A 16,860-nucleotide genomic window follows, 5' to 3' on the forward strand; every position below is an offset into this window, starting at 1 on the left:
TTTGATTCCCAGATACATCAGGGGACAATGCATTGATCTAAAGACTTTGATTCAGTGTTCAGGACCCCACTCCCACTCAAAAGGTTGCAATAAGAGCAAAGCGCCGGCTCAGACTCCCCTCTTGCTCCCTCAGTGTGTGCTTCTTAGGGCCCACAGCTCTGGGCACTGCCAACTGACTCCGATTATAACTCAAGATCTAGGTGATGGCCAAGTGAAGAACAATATGACAATATGAAGGGCTTCAATTAGAGGAATCTTTAAGGGCTCTTCTAACTCTCAGACTACATCCTAGTGCAATGTCTCACACTTCCCTACCCGTTCCTATAGCCCCAGCGATGGGATCTGGGAGAGAACAGACCAAGGTGATTCAGTCAGGCTGGGATGCAAGGGGAAGACTAACACCTGGGGAAAAACAGCCACTCCAGTCAAGCTTGCGTTCCATCTAGGACCTAGAGATAGGAGCTCAGAAAAGTGAAACAGATTATGCATATTACAAACCTAAAGCAAGGAGGCATATGATAGGCCGTTCTTAGTACATTTACCCTAGACAACTCCAAGAACCTGACACATAGAACTCCATGCTGGCCAGAGATTGTATTACTTTGGGTGGCTAGTAGCAAGGTCAAGTCAAGGAATTCACCAGGAGATCCGTGTGCCTGTAAAGGGAAGCTCAACCCTTAGGCCAGCCATGAACCCCTTGGGCACAAGGAATAGGAAAGCCTAGGTTCTCAGGGTACTTCGCACCAGGCTCTGTCCATGTTCTCTGAGACACGACACACATCCTTTGCTCTTCATAATGATATAGCCCTACACCCAAGAAATCTATCAGTCCCAAATTTTGCCCAAAGCTTCACTACCTTAAGAGATCATGTGTTCTCCACAACCTGAATGAAGAGCCCCAGCTCTCCAACTCCCTCCAGGACCTTCATTTGCTGTTCGTAATGTTCTCACTTGGGGCTGTGGATACAATGATGAGAGATAATAACGACATGGTCCCACCCTCAAGGATCCTGTAGGCAAATTCTAATCTAGGAACTACTCTGAAAGACTTACAGGAAAAGATGGAATCAGTCTTATTACCCACCAAATAAGGTGTCAATTTTCCAAGTTCACACTAAGACCGTAACTCTGGAAACAGAAAGATCCAGCTTCAGTAGCAAGCTGTGCAGCTTACTTGCTTCAAAACCCTGGGAAAATGACTTATCTTCTCTATCTTCCATTTCCTCCTTATAAACTGAGGGCAATAAAAAAAATGCTGTTGAGGAAGATGATCTGAGACTTCATGGTACACGCCGTTGTCCCCTTCCTTCCTCTGTCCCATGAGTTATAATTCTTGACTATCTTGCCTGGATTGCCTCCTTCCTCTCAAATACCCTTTCTTTATCTTTCCTTCACCCCCACAGCAACTTCTCCATTCTAGCAAAAAAAACACCCCTCCTCAACAAGAGTCTTTCCAGGACCCCTTATACTTACAATCTATATCACTAAAAATACCCTTGGACTTTGTCCAAGTGTTTTTATCAAATAAGGAGTGTCCCTCTGACATCTGTTATTTCACTTTACATCCATAAATCAGATAAAGCTTCTTGATAAGTGTGAATACTGTCTCTCAACTAAGTTTTTAATTTAAAAATAAGAAGGGAAACAATCAAAGAAAGTGATAGTTTTTAAAGGGGCAGGAAAGATAAGGTTAAGCCATTCAAAATGATTAAAGAGAGTACATCTTTTTTCTTCTTTTAAACTAGGTATGTCATTTGTGTTTACGTAAACCCTTAAGAAGATGAGTACATTCTCCTTCCAAAAGAGATTTTGTACTGATTGAATTCTCCAAAGATCTGTGACTCAAGCATTACTCATGCCTCTAATTGAATACCACCCTTTGACCCCACAGACACACTGGTGATGCTCATACATTATTTCATTCACAAAGTGTTGCTGGGATACATATGATAAATGCCAAAATAAATTCTCCCATTGGCCCAGAAACAAATACAATTAAATCCCACATCCTACTGTGGTCCTGCTGACAGCTTCCCTAAAGGTACTTATACCAACTAGTCCATGTTTTAAATACTAAGGGGTATTAGATGGAGTAAGACAGTATAATAGTCATTTGGATATCACAGCCTTTAAACACTATACTTTCATCTTTCAGTCCCTACAATGTTCCAAACCTTATTCATTCGCATGTATGTGGGCACATCCTCCAGAAGTGGTTTCCATATACCATTTTCTAGTGTCCCTAATGACTAAAAGCTCCCTCTTACTTTTTCACCCTTACAAGTCAGCCCACCTCATTCCTTCTGTCAGCACCTCCCAGGGAGGTGGAGAAACGTGTTTTGCAAGGTCAGGCCTGTGGGGCTAGGCCCATTCTGCAGAAGTTACAGATGCTCAGCTCCTAACTCCCTACCCCTTAAAGAAGGGCAGCAGAGACATATCCATAAGGCTGGCAAAAGGCCTTGAGTTCTTTTTCAGATATTGCATCCTTTTTGGGCCTTGCTCCGTGTCATTTGTCTATTCCTCTCATGCATTTTTCTAACCCATGATAATAAAGCATTTATGTTCCTAAAGCCTTCTATTTCCTTGCTTCTTCAGTCAAGGAGCTTGACTGAAGATTGCTTGTTCCATCCTCATCTTTTTCCTGTTCTCTAAGCAGAAAGAAGTGAGTTAATGCAGGGAATAATTGAGCCTGAGATCAAGCCAAAGGAGAACAAATACTGAGCAAATTTTGCTTTAATCATCACATCCAACTTTCAGAAACCATTCCAGGTCTAGCCCAGTCCCATTGGGTTACCCAGCCCTCTCAAGCTTCCCCAAAGGTAGACCTAGAACCAATCTATCTTGACAACGGGCTGGACTTCCAGTGACTAGTCAAGGTCACAATGGAGTCCACCCAGGGTCAACCTCCTACGGGAGTCTAAATAATGCCAAAGAATCTGGAGATAGAATCTCGCTATCCTGGTTGCCTCTATCTCCCATCTTTCTCAACCTTCTCTAGGAAACTGTCTACAAAGTTCAAGAGGGCATGTCTCCAAGGATATGAATTCTCTATTTGGTCAAAAAAGATGAGGCAGCTAGCAGTGTCTAACAAAAGAAGAGGAAGTGAGTCAATATGTCCCACCAGATCTTTCTGGGAATTTGCTGGAAAATGTTCCCCCCAAAATGAATTAATTTCTGGTATTCCCTCTCTAGCTCAATGCCTTTTCTTCTTTTTAAAATCCAGGGTCTTGCAGACATAGAGAATGGACTTGAGGACACGGGGAGTCAGAAGGGTAAGCTGGGACGAAGTGGGAGAGTGGTATGGACATATATACACTACCAAATGTAAAATAGATAGCTAGTGGGAAGCAGCCACATAGCACAGGGAGATCAGCTCGGTGCTTTGTGACCACCTAGAGGGGTGGGATAGGGAGGGTGGGAGTGAGACACAAGAGGGAGGAGATATGGGGATATATGTATATGTATGGCTGATTCACTTTGCTATACAGCAGAAACTAATACACCACTGTAAAGCAATTATACTCCAATAAAGATGTTAAAAAATTTTTTTTAATTAAAATAATAATAATAATAATAAATTTCAGGGTCTCTATGCCTCCATTGCTAACCCCAAGCCATCCCCTTCTTGTGTGTTCAGTACTAACTCCCCCATCGTGTTTTCTTACAGTTTCTTCTCATCATCTCCATCAATTTCTCCTTCTTCCTCAGGGTACATCAACCTTAGTCATTTCCTGATTTAAAATGTCCCTTCCCCCTCTGCCCACACCACTCCTCACTCGTGTTCATTTCACTTCTTCCCACATTCTGCAGTTGACATTCCCTCATCTTTTCCCACCCAGTCCCTATCCTCTGCAAGGCTCAATTTCTTGGCCATGTTCCTACCTGTTCTCATCTGCCCTTGGATTCATCTATTCTAAGGACTATTGCCCAAACTCACTGTGCCTGGTCTCTCCCAGATTCAGCCCACTGTTTCTCTCTGTCTCTGTCCCTGTAGCCACCATCCTGAAGAATTTCTGAGTTTCGCAGGCCCCCAAGCTCCTCGAGCCTCACCCTCAATCATTATACTCTGTCACTTGGCTCCAGAGTCTTGGTATTGTCTTTCCTTCATCCTCAGGCTTTTTCCTTCCTCTAGATTTCAATACCCAGATCTCTTTATTTTCCTCCCATCTTTTCAGCCCAGATCTCTTCTCCTTCTTAAATCTTCAGTCTATAGTACCTGTTCTGAATCTCCTCCTACCCAGTCCATACAGTGCCAAATTTCTGAGGGTTGTCCAGAATGACTTGCTGGTCCTTCCCTTCTTCACCATGTTCACCTCCAGACATCCTGGAATCTTCCAGTCTCTACAACACACCTGTGTCTCTTTTACTTCTTTGCCTGGGACTCCGTGCACCACTGGCTTTAAAACTGGGAGACCCTGAATAGGGCCCTGCTAATCCCCACGGCATTGAGTTACCACAGGGATGGGCTGGCAACCAGGATCCTTAATCTTCACAGTGACCATGGGCCCTTGGTCCTTAAAGGGGCAGATGCTCTAGGACAGAGGCCAAAGAATAAGAAGATGGATCCTCAAAAGGCCAATTATTCTGTAGTCATTGGCCAAGGGATTCAAGAACCTTGGTTTTGCCTAATACTAGGAGTAAACTGAGCTTTCTTTCTCTTTCGCCTACCTCAGCTCCACTTCCCTTTCAGCCTGGAAGGAACCTTGAGGTGAACACAATAAAGCAGGCTCCACAATGGCCAGACAAGAAAGGTATTCATCTTTTACAATGCATCAGTTTAATTAAACAAAAAAGTACAACCATGAAAGTTTCAATCCCAGGAACTAAACTTGTCCTTACATAAGGACCTTCTGTTTGACAAACCATAGCAACATCTATATACAGTTTATCCTTACACAACAGTTCATCACTGCTTACAGAGGATTGGGCCTTCTAAAGTCTGTCCTAAAGAGTGTTCAGTCCCCACAATGAAAACAGGGTCAAGGGAAAGCATTTTACCTTGAGTAAGCCAGTTAATCTCCTTCAGGCTCAGCTTCTCCTCCTTTAAAAGGTGGTAGCTGAATTTTCAAGGTCCTTCCTCATGCTACCTGTCTACGATTCTAAGAAACATTATTAACAGTAGTCATAATGATGATAAAAGGTTTTGGAATTCTTTATCTCATTTTATCATCAGAACGACCCTAGATTGTGTAAAAAGTGATTATCATTATCTTCCTTTTACAAAGAAAAACTTTGATCAAAGACATTAAGTGGCTTGGGACTTCCCTGGTGGTGCAGTGGTTAAGAATCCGCCTGTCAATGCAGGGGACATGGGCTTGAGCCCTGGTTCAGGAAGGTCCCACATGCCATGGAGCAACTATACCCCTGCACCACAACTACTGAGCCTGCGTGCCACAGCTACTGAAGCCAGTGTGCCTAGAGCCCGTGCTCCGCAACAAGAGAAGCCACCGCAATGAGAAGCCCACGCACCGCAACGAAGCGTAGCCCCACGCACAGCAACAAAGACCCAATGCAGCCAAAAGTAAATAAAAAGACATTAAGTGGCTTGCCCAAAGTTACTCAGCTCAGAAGCGGTGGGGCAGAAGAGCCACCAGTGCCGTGTTCTGACTTCTGCCACCACTCCAGCCAGCTGTCCAGAGAAGAGATCTGCTGATAGGTACGGGCTGCCCGTAAGACTTGTCCCAGGAAGTGAGATTCTGAGACCTTTCCCCGCCTTTGCATACACAGGGTGGTGGCCCAGGGAAGGACAGAAGGGCCAGGCAGGCCTGGAAAAAAGCCACAGGGGGGAGGAAGAGGCTATGGTGCTTAGAAGACAGACAGCAGCATTGGGTAAGGCAGCTCTCTATGGGTTCCCCTTTAGTGGCTCACTCCTTTTTCAGTTACTTTAAGTCAAAACACAGGAAACATTTATCTGATATCCAGATAAATAAAATAACTTACTCAAGATCAGTCAACTAGTCATTCACAAAGCTGGCACTCAATTCTAGGTTTTCCGACTCCTACTTTAGTGCAAAAAAGTAGGAGTCAGAAAACATCAAACATCTTTTAATGAAATACATCAAATAACAGGTAAGCAAAAAAAACATTTTAACAGATTCAATCCTTAGATAAAATACAGCGCTCATTCATCTCATACAGATACAATTTTTTTTTAATATTTTTCCTTGTGCTGAGAACTCTCAGGATTTGCTCTCTTAACAACTTTCCTAGATAACACACAGCAGTGATAAACTTCAGTGCCCTTTTTATTCTATTATAGTGTCACCAATTCACTCCTGAATCTTCAATATCGTCCCTATGCAGTGCGTGTGGGAAAGGGGAGGGAAGACCAACATGCTTAGTATTCCGTCTTAACTGATAAATTAAGAAATCAAAAGTATTGAATAAACTCTTCCCAGAATCACTGAAGGCTCAAAATAGAAAAAGAGTTTAAAATAATTAAGTCTCAATTTTTAACCTTATGCATCAGTTGAATTTTTACCACATGCTCTTATGACACTAATAAATTTTAAAAAACTGATTTGAAGATTAAATTAATAATGCTAAGTGTGTGCATGCTTGCTCTTTATTTTCTATATTTCTGTAGTCTGTAATTTTTGTCAACCCTCTCCATCTGTAATTACATAGATTAGTAAACTCATGACCATAGAAATTAAATTACTTATCCAAAATTACAAAAATAGACTAACCATAATGGTCCAATTGGAAAACTACAGATTTTAAAGTCAGGATTGACCAAGGTTTGAATCTCAGTTCTGCAACTTACTATGTGATGATGGGCACTGAAGGGCACCTAAATGTACCTCTCTGAGGTTTGAATTACTCATTTGATTTTTTTAATGCACACAAGAAATAATGCCATGTAAGGTCATTATAAGGAATAAATGAGATAAAGGATGAGAAAATCCTTAGTAGACTAGTGCCAGGTAGTCTCCATTTTTACAGAGAAGAGCTTACCCAGGCTTTTTCCCTCACCCCCGACCCATGCCACGATTGACTTCAACCTAGCTAATGTGAAAATGTTCTCACTAGAGTCACTAATGGCTTCCTAATCGCCAAATTCAATAATCTCACTTCACCTTTCTGCAGCATTTCACACTAGTGACCACACCTCTGTTCTCGAAAATGTTCACTCCTCTGGTTTCTGTGACACACGCTACTCTCTTCTAATTTGCCTCCTCCTTCTTGCCCCCACCCCTTTTCAGTGTCCTTCACTAGCCCCTCCTCTTCCTTCTTAAATATCAGTGTTCCACAGAGCAGCGTTTATCAGACTGCCAGTCAGAATGTTAGCAGCGTTGTTATATTATTAAATAGAAGAGAAAAGAAATGATAGGATAGGATGAGACAGGACAAAATAAAAAAGAAAATATCAGAGGGCATCACCTTCTAATAAGACCATGTACTGGTTCATAAAATTTTGTTTTAGTTACATGTACATGGATTTGTGTGGACTTGTATGTTCTGGGGCACAATAAAAATTAACTTTTTCTGTGAGTTGTGGTCAAAAGTACTGTGCCAAAGTGTGCCTCGCTCTCTTCTTATATTTTCACCCTGAATGATCTTAAATAGCACCAAACCACATACTACCAACTACGAGCTAAAAATTCCCATACCCATATCTTAAAGCCAGACATCTCACCTGAAAGCCAGATTGGTGCATTTGGCTGCCTTGAAATAGCCATCCCTATGTAACTCACAGGCATCTCAACTGTAAAATGTACAAATCTGAATTTATAGTTCCCCGTAAATCTCCTGCTCTTCATAATCCACCAATCTAGCTAATGTTAGTGCCATCCACCTACTCATTTATTCATTTATTGATTTTGCAAACCCACAAACATGTACTATATACCAAGAAAGTGCTAAGCATTTGAGACACAGAGATCATGAAGGTACCATATCTGCCCTGGATAGAGTTACAGTCAGAAACAAAATAAACAGAATCATAAAACAAAAAAGTTGTCCAACTGTAGACATAGGTCCAGCGTCCTGCAATATCAAAGAATATGGGCAAACTCATCCAGGCTGGAGAACCTGAGAAAGTTTTCTAGAGCTGCAGACCTAACCTGAGGTTTAAAGTAAGAACAGTTGTGAATCTGAGCAAAAGAGGTTAGAGCGGGGAGAGTGCATGCGTATATGCGTGCGTGCATGTGTGTGTGTGTGTGCGTATGTGTGTGTTGGGGAAACAGAGAAAGAAAGGCATTCTAAGGAGAGGGGATAGCACAAGCAATGATATAGCTTTGTGTAAGATACTACAAGAAATGAGGGGTTGCTTAAGTCCAAAGTCTCAGGTAGGGAGTTACAAAGAACGCGGCTAGAAAGACCACATCCTGGAGACATTCATACGTCATGTTAAAGGCCTTCGATTTTCATCCTGCAGCAGATGCAGGGGCAGTGACAGATGAGTTTTAAGTGAGGGAGAACTATGATTTGATTTGCATTTAAGATAGATCATTCGGGATGCGGCACGGTGGATAATTTCAAGAGGTCACAGTGAGGAGGCTTTGGCAGTCATCAAGGTAAGTTATGATGGAGATCTGGACCCCAGTAATAGAAGAGATTCCACAACAGTAAATTGACAGGAGAAGACTGATTTGACATAAAGAGTACTGAGGAGAAAGAACTGGTCATCCATTCACTTAAGCTGGAAACATGGAGACTGTCAAGGCTCCTTCCCTCACCTTTATCCTCCAAATTTAATCAGCTACTGAGTTCTATCAATTCTGCCTCTTCTCTAGCTCTCAAATCTATCCCTCACTTTCCATTCTCATCGCTTTTAGTTCATCCTTTGTAACCAGGGCAATTTAAAAATTTTAATAACCCATCTCCTGTCTACCTGCAACCACCCCTGTGCCCCTTCTACCCATCTGCCATACCACCAACAAGAGCAATTGTGATTTTTCTGGAAGGCGAAACCCCTCAATGTTTCTCCATGGCCTAGAGAAGAGCCTAAAGGCCATTTATGATCTGATCTCTGCCCCCCTTTTCAATGCATTTACTAATATTCCCCACCCCTACGCCCCATGTTGTGCCATGCCAAAGTACTTACAGTTCCCTAAAATAGAAACAAAATAAACCAGAATGAAAAACCTGTTCCAATCCCATGCTAACATGCTTTAGCATGCAGTGCTTCCTCTTTCTGGAAGGCCCTTCCCTTCTCCCCACCCTCACATCTGCCTGGAGAACTGCTCCTCCTGCTTAAAGATTCAACTCCGTCACCTCATTTTCTATCATATCTTCCCTGACCTCCCCCATAGCCCTAAGCAGACTGGATCACACCCATCTTCACACAACCCTGTGCAGATGGCTATTGGAGCACCAAGCACACTGTACTGCAATCAAATTTGTGCAGGTCTCTCTCCAACCAGATGGTGAGCAACTGAGTTCCTTCTACTTCATCAGTCCAGCAGTGTCTGGCACATGGGAGTTGCTCAACATATGTTTGCTGGGTTAAAAAAAAAAAAAATGAATAGACAAACAAACTAACTAGAACTGGTCTCTGTCCCACCCCCCAGCCGCCCAGAAATTGTTCCATAATACTACAATAATTTTTTTTATAATGGAAATATTAGATGGAAACCCTTAAAATGAGTCCTAAGAACTGGAGACTTTTTCTGCTGTTCTACCTCAAAGCGGTAGTTGGAACTTTCTCCAGAGCTCCAGTTTTTATATCCAGTCTACTGAATATTTATTAGATGGGTTTCCAGAAGCTTAAACAACATAGTTTAAACAAAACTAACCTCCCTCCATCCCAAAATACTACACCCCACAGAAAGATTCTCCCGCCTCCACTATTTCTTTCCAGGGTTCAGCATTTTCCAAGTCAATCACTCAAACCCGCAAACTGAGAGCGGCCCCTGCCTTCTCCCTCTCTCGGCCTTTCCATCACCAACACCAAACACAGAGCCTCCTTTCCGTTCCCAGCGCCATCACCCTAGCTCAAGACTGTTTGACTTTGTTCTTGGATTTCTATAATCATCTTTGGACAACCTCTTTAAAATAAGCTTTTAAAATTATCTTAAATCTGAAAATCTCACTCCCACCCCCAAAATAATAATTTTCCAAGTTTAATATGTGTCTGAATAATAGGAGCACTCATCAAGTATGGCCTATGTGCCAGGCACTATTCAAAGCACTTTAAATCGATTAATTTATTTAAGCCTCACATCACACAACCCTAGGACACATGTACTCTTATTATCTCTATTTTCCATTCAAGGAGAATAAAATACTGAGAGGTTAAGCATCTTGCCCAAGGTCACACAGCCAGCAAGTAGCTATTCATTTACTTAAACACATTTTCACATATGTTATATGTGAAATATAACATATGCAAGAATATCGTTTTAGTCCTTTCTCTTATTTTACACAAAAGGGATAACAGTATGTGTATTTTCTTTGTATTTGCTCTTAACAATACATCTTGGTTATCTTTCCATGTTGGTACATATAAATTCACCTCATTCTTTGTTATATGTTATTACAAAGTATGGCTATAGCATAATTTATTTGACCAATTCACTGTTGATGGATATTCAGGTTGTTTTCCATTTTTCACTGCTGTAAACAATGACGTGATTCCTATGTACATAAATCACGGCACTCATGTGAACAGATTTATAGCACAGATTGGTGGAAATAGCACTGCTGGTATTTCCATTTTTAATTTTGATACATTCTGCCAAAATATCTCCAAAAAAACTGCACTGATTTACATTCTCACTAACAATAAATAAATGTGCCCGTTCTTCCAAATGCTTGGCAGCCTGGATATTATCCATCATTTTAATTTTTAACAATCTAGGGTCTCTTTGTTACTTTAACTTGCATTTCTCAAAATTCACAGGCAGTAAATCACCTTTTCAGATGTTTATTTGACAACTATACTTTTTCTGAAAATTCCTACTCATGCCCTTTGTCCAATTTTCTATTGAATTGTTTGTCTTTTACGCGTATTTATTAAATATTCTACATATTATCAATTTAATACTTTGTTATATATGTTGTAAATAAAATTATCCCAATCTGTAACTTACTTTTAAATTTTGCCTACAGTGTCTACAATTATATCAATCTTTAAAAATCCTGCAGTAACCTCCTGTATAGCACAAGGAACTCTCCTCAATATTCTGTAATAACCTAAATGGGAAAAGAATTTGAAAAAGAATATATATATATATATACAAAATTTTTCCCACTGACATTGGGCTAAAGATAAAACTTTTCAGTGTCTGGTTTTCACGTCCTACCTTCTCAAATTTGGTTTAAAGCCACCTCACCAAATTTATTTCCCTTTATTCTTATCCACAAAGTTTTTCAAACAAACTAGTGTACTTGACTGTAGCCTAAATAATCCTTCATTACCTTTGCTAGACATGCTTTGCAATTAGGAGAGAAAGAAAGCAGATACATTCTTTGTCTACACATCTTTAGTCTGAGGCACTGGCATTGTGGGTCTATCCAAGGTCCACCACTACCCTTTGGCAAGGCAAGAATGGGTGTATTTTCTCTTATTAAAAAGCTCTGACGTCGAGGGCAAAAAGGAGGGGATTTCTATGATTAAATAACCTATGGCAGCATACCGCTCTTTCAGCATTCCTAGGCCAGAGAACTTGGTGTTAAACAAGGCAACAGATAATGGGATCTGAAACTTGAAGAAGCCTTACTGGCATCCAAACTCGCAACATTCAGGATCCATTTCTTACAGAATCTCTGACTGATGAGATGAATATTAGAAAGCAATCAGGAGAGGTTAGAAGAACTGAGATAATACTACCTGAAGAGAGAAGACTGAAGTTAACCTGAAAAATGCTGTATGTATGTGTTCAAAACTCAGAGGAGTTGGGAGCCAGTTCAGCTGAGAAGCTGGGAAGAGGCTGCATTACAGCAAAGCAACCACAGCGAGGGAGCAGAGGACCAGGAATGGTGAGGGGTCAGGGTGGCCACACGAGGGTAGCAGAGAGCAGGCTAAACAGAAACGCTCTGGGTAAGAGTGAACAAGTTATTGGAACCGAACATCTAGACCCAAGAAGTACTTTCTATTCAGACAACGGGCACAGAGCAAAACTGCATGGTACACACAGGCAGAACAGAGAAACATCCCTCACACATCTGCCCTAAGGTGAAGGGGCACAGAGAAAGGTAACTAACATGGATTGAGTTCTTAGCTAGGAGTTTTTCAGAAATGTCTTCAATTAATCTTCACAACAAGATGGAAAATAATAATGTGGAACATTCAACAAGTGAAAAGACTGATCTCAAATAAAAGAAGTGGCACGGTTGGTATTTAAGCCCAGGAAAGTCCAACTTCAAAAGCCATCCTTTGTCTTGCACTGTTTCTACAAGGAGTCAGGAATAGCTCCTTGCAGCTGGACCCCAGAGCCTGTTTAACTTCCTTAGAGCAGGACACACAGCCTTTCCTGGCCTCCTTCGTCCACACCAGCACTAGCCAGGGCTCCACGTGACTGTAGAAAGAACACCCTAATGTACCTGCCTCGGCGTCTGGCTTCATTCGCCACAAGAAGAGCAGCAGCAATGGTCAGCCTGACAGGTGGTGAGAGGTAGTGGGGACAGTAGTCCACAAGGAAGCCCTGGGACTGGAATCTCTGATGGCGAATCTCATCAAGTGTCACCTGGCAAGGGAATACTACTCGAGTAGTAGCAAGCTCTGGAATTTTAGGGCTTAAAAAGGTCTTAGGACCAACATGGACCACAAGTGATCACAAGTTAGCCAAGAAGACAGATTTAAAATCAAGGATAGCAGAAAAATATACAAGAGAGCCTGGAATAGTATCTCATGTTCAACTCATAACCATCAGCCATGGCCTTACTCATCTACTGGGACCTGTTCTGAACTCAACTATCTAAGAGAAATCAGAGGAAAGTTTCTGAAATGAGAAAGGACATGGCAGAAGGTTAAGAATTAGAACACTTCACCTGATATATAGGAGGTTGAGGGGCAATTTAATAACAGTCTTGAAGCCTCTAGAGGGACATTACACAGAGGCTAGGAAAGAGAAAGAGATGTCTTCTTTCATGAACCAGAGGGAAAAGCCTTAAATGACAGTGGGAGGTTCTTGATTGTAAAATCAACGTGTAGAATCAAAGAATGTGGACACTCTTCTCCAAATGTGATGGATAGAGTTCTCTTTCACGCATTCATTCAAACAACATTTAATAAGCACCGATTATGTGCCAAGCATTCTAATGTGCAATATCCTTTCTGTTTCTGACAACACAACTTGACAGAATAATTGACAGGGCTTCTTTCCTCATGAAGTTTACATCTACTGGGAGAAGGAGTACAGACAACAAATAAAGCAAAGATAAATTATTAAGAAAATAGCAGAAAATGCTAACTGATTACAAGGCAATGAGAAGGCTTCTCTGAGGAGGCGACATTTTAAGCTGATATGTGCAAGCAAGGCCAGCTTTGCATAGAGCAGAGAGGGAAGATTCCAGATCAGGAAGGCCAGCCAGTGCAAAGGATCAGGGTGGGCATGAGCTTGGTGCATTAGAGATACAAAAGGAAGAACAGTGTGGGAGGAGTAGTGTGGCCAAAAAGTAACATGAGGTCAGAGGCATAGGCAAGGGCCAGATTGCATAGGGTTTTATAAACAAGGTCAGCAATCGCTGGAGAGGAAGAGTCAAGGAAATTATGTGTTGAAAGACTCAGTTATATTTTTTGGTTTTAAAACTTAACACAAAAGACTATTTACAGACACAGTTCTCTCAGGAGTCAGTGAGCCCCTTATGAGGAGACACAAGCTGTGGTGTGTTGCTTCTCAGGAATGTCAGAACCTAGGCATCATTTGGAAGCACTTATTAACAGTGAGGTCAGGAATCTTTATTATTACCCTATGGAACAAGAATCTCCTGGGTACCTGTATTATTTTTAACCAGTGCCCCCATGTAATTCCTATGATTGGGCACAGATGGATACACTGGGTTTCTGGATGACCAAGGACTCCACCAGTTAATGTGTGACTTGTAGGAAGTTACCACATTTCCTGAGCCTCATTTTCTTCATCTGTAAACTGGGAATAATAATACCGACAAGACACAGGGCCGTGTGTGAAGGCTGAATGATATAGCATGAGCAAAGTGCCAGGCACATAGTAAGCACTCCATGAATGCTGAAGGAATAAATATATGTGTGAATATTTGTCACCCTTCAGTAACCACAAGGAATGGGTTCCAGGCCCCCACCCCTACCCCTAGGATACCAAATCTGCAGATGCTTGAGTCCCTTACAATTGGCGCTCTGTATCGTCAGGTCCCACATCCTCCAACGGAGAGGGCTGACTACATGTATTGAAAAATATCCACGTGTAAGTGGACCAGTGCAGTTCAAACTCGTGTTGTTCAAGGGTCAACTGTATATGAACCCCATGCATGAATGAAAAGCTAAATATATACATTCAATTCATTCTTTGCAACCCTTTCTGTTTCAAGTCTGCAGTGCTCCTTACCACCAGCAGAGAGCCCAGGATCTCAGAGAGAATGGAGGTGAGATCCTGGACCAGAAACCAACTTCCACCCTCTGCCTCCTACTTAGCCTTTCCTCTTCCCTCTTGTTCAACCGGCCTAGCTATTCTGACTCATTGCCACCTCTACCCCTTCCCACTGCTACCCTCTCCTAAAACAGAAAAGAGAACGCTCAGCTTTCCTCCCACTCCAGCCTGCCCTGGAGATGACCGCAGCTTGCCAGGGAGATGGTCTAAGTAACAGGTGTCCCTGAATGCAGGCTGTTTCTGCCAGGAACTGCCTAAGGAGACCAACCTCATCTGAGTTTGTCTGGAACTTTGCCAATTTTAGCACTGAAAGTCCTGGCAAGTGCCTCTGGCAAGCAGGGACAGTTGGTCATGGTACCTAACCCCTTTCTCTATACAACTTTACATTGCTGTGCACCACTGTTTGGGTCTGTACACTCCACAGCATTGTCTACACTATACATTGATGTCTGGGTCCTACAACAGTATCCTGGGGTTATCTTCACCCTACCCATAGGATCAGACAAGACCACACTCAGTGGGTCCTATTCAATGTCATGGAACTGGATTTGTGGTCCCCAGAAGGGTCAGCCTTCTGAATCAAATGATGTGCCTCCTCCAGTACATCCATCCACCACTGCCAGAGTTATCGCTCTAAAATGCAAATGTGGCACTGACATTTCCCTGCTTAAAACCCTTCAATGACTGCTTGTCTGCAGAATAAAGAGCAATCTCTAGCATAAATTCCCTTCACAATCTAGCCACAACAGACTATACTGTTGCCTGCTTTCCTGCTTTTGTATATGCTGTTCCCTTTTGTAATACCTTTCATCCTTTTTATACGTGACCAACTCCTAGTCATTTCTTAAGGTTTTCCATAAATTTAATCCCTGCCTCTTCCCTGATTCTATGATGCCGTATATATAATTGTACTGTAGCATTTATTACATGGGGTAGTAATTATATGTTTGCCTATCTTTCCTACTGGACTATGAGTTCCTTGAAGGTAAATTTCATGACTTATCTTTGTATTCTCTAGAGGCCAACACTAGACATAACATTTTTTAACATTCACTCCTACTTTATGATTCTAAAAAGTAAGCCATTACTGTCAGATTGGTCTTCATCATCATGAACTTTGCATCCCTGAATATTATCCTGACCCTTGCATTATTCCTTGCAGATAAAGTGAGGCTCAAAAAACAGGGTGGGAATTGGGGATGGGGTAAGAGCATCCACTGATCATTTTGTTTTGTCATTATAAAAATAAAACCTGGGTCTCTAGATTTTTTTTATAGATTGCAACAAAACAGCGGTGTCAAAACACCCACTTTCAACTAGCATTGTGCACTGCACATAAAAACTCAATAAACTATAAATGAATGAATGAAAGAATGATCAGGGATCTATTCTGGACAAATGATTTTTTGTGTTCTTATACTCGATTGTGACTATAAAATGACAAAACTCCTGTTTGACTTTGTTTGTATTAACAAACTGATCAGAATGTCACTGCTCAGAAATTTTCTAGAGCTCCTCTTCAGAAACTGCCTTAAGAACCAACATATTAGTCAACCTATAAGCCATTTACTATTACTTTACAGCCAAATCTTGTTTTTGTATTACCCAACATGAACCACCACTTATCTATAAGGCTTGGATCCCAAAGACTTTGGCTATTTTCAAAATTAAAAGCTAACCTCCAAGGATAAAAATTTTCCACAATTGAAGATATGCAAAAGGAAGTGGCAGGCTCTAAGTCAACTCCCAGAATTACAAAATGTATCTTGAATAAGTGGATGAAAATATGTGTACATGTGTATTAGACTCATTCACCTAATTTGGGACACATTGTATCTATATGAACACATACAAACGTACAGGAAGTATACCAATGAAATCAGTGTGCCCATGCTTCTGAAAAAAAAAATCGGTTGATTAAGCCTATGTGTTTGTAAACATATCATTTCAGTTTAATTCAGCAGAATTAACTGAGAATCTACTATTTTTCTGTTTCTATACTAAGCAGTGGGAATAACAAGATTCATAAAATATTATTCCTGCCCTCAAGGAGCTCACAGTTAGAAGAGAAAAACATGTAGACAAACTATCATAACACAGTGAAAAAAGTGTAACAGTGGAAGGATATATGCAATACCATGGTAGCACCTAGCAAGGAGTGATTAACTCTGTGCAGACGGCTTCACAGAGGCAACGACACCTAATCAAAGTTTGGATGAATAAACACAAACACAAGTTTCATCAGGCTTAATAAGATGGGCAATCCAGGTATAGAAAATAGTATGTGCAAAGACACTGAGGCATGAAACAACATACTGTGTTTGGGAAATTACAAGCCATATGATAT

This window comes from Balaenoptera musculus, chromosome 1 (genome assembly GCF_009873245.2).
Source record: "Balaenoptera musculus isolate JJ_BM4_2016_0621 chromosome 1, mBalMus1.pri.v3, whole genome shotgun sequence".
NCBI classification, from domain to species: Eukaryota; Metazoa; Chordata; class Mammalia; order Artiodactyla; family Balaenopteridae; genus Balaenoptera; species Balaenoptera musculus.